This window comes from Phyllostomus discolor, chromosome 11 (assembly GCF_004126475.2).
Source record: "Phyllostomus discolor isolate MPI-MPIP mPhyDis1 chromosome 11, mPhyDis1.pri.v3, whole genome shotgun sequence".
Taxonomy (NCBI): Eukaryota; Metazoa; Chordata; class Mammalia; order Chiroptera; family Phyllostomidae; genus Phyllostomus; species Phyllostomus discolor.
In genome coordinates, this window is record NC_040913.2 from 43,294,658 (window position 1) to 43,295,776 (window position 1,119).

General features: G+C 42.7%; 1 pseudogene; it reads right to left on the minus strand.

The window, feature by feature from the left end:
• Window positions 1-346: 346 nt before the first annotated feature.
• On the minus strand, window positions 347-878 carry LOC114508827 (annotated as a pseudogene).
• Between the last annotated feature and the right edge of the window lie 241 nt (window positions 879-1,119).

Genomic DNA, 1,119 nt, shown 5'->3' on the forward strand with positions numbered 1-1,119 from the left:
ACATCTCCTACAAATCACTTTTTTCTTAAAGTCAGGTTTATTGAGGTATAATTTACAAACAGGAACACATCCTTTTTAGTATAGTTCTATGAATTTTGACACATGCGTAACAGTTGTATATTCAGTACTACAATTAGGGTATAGAATATTTCATCTACAAAAAGTTTTGTAGGCCGCCTTCATAATCAATTTCCTCCCCCCTCAACAATACTCCCTAGCTCTTGACAGTTGTTGTATGTTCCATCCCTATGTGTTTGCTTTTTCCAAACGTCATTTCAGTTTAGTCAGAGCTTTTTGAGTCTGGCTTCTTTCACTGGGCATAAAATTTTTGAGATAATCTCATTGTTTATATTAGTTGTTTTCTCTCTCTCTTTTTTTTTTTAGTCAACAAAATGTAATATGGCCTCATACGCTCTGAAGGAGGTGGTGCCCAATTCGGAGGGGCGATTGCTATGTCCAGATAATCTCCTATCTGAAATTTCTGCGACTGCAGGGTCAGGGTCATCATCAGCCCCCTTTCTCCCAGACATGGTGCTGCCAATCTCCTTTACTCGATAGCCAGGCCTTTTAATATCCGTAAAAACAATTGCAAAATTGAAGTGTGTGCCCTTCTTCCTGGCTTCTGGGTAGACTTCTTTTACTAAACCAGTCAGCTTTTTCAAGGTGGCATCCATCTAGGTGTAGATGTGCAACTCGCTAGAAGGCACGTTCCCGCGAGAGAACTCATCCATGCGGTGGTGGCGCCCGTTGTTGGTGGTGAAGACGCGGAGCAGCAGAGGGCATGTCTTCTCCCAGTGTATTGGCTTCTCTGGTTCTTTCTTAATTTCCTCCTGGGTGACGCGCGATTCCACCGCCACCTTCGTCCGGTGGCCCGGGAGAGGTTAGCTCCAACTTCCGACTTCCACAGCGAGCCGAACTGGAAGACCTGTTTTCTCATTTTTACTGCTGAGTAGTGTTCCTCCATATGGATGTATCAGTTTTTTGTTGTTGTTATTGTTGTTTATTTATTCATCAGTTAAGAAACATTAGGTTGTTTGCCTTTTGGAATGATTACGAATACATCCACTGTATCTCGAGTTCTTGTAAAGATGGAGGTGTAGGTAAACACAGCTCGCCTCC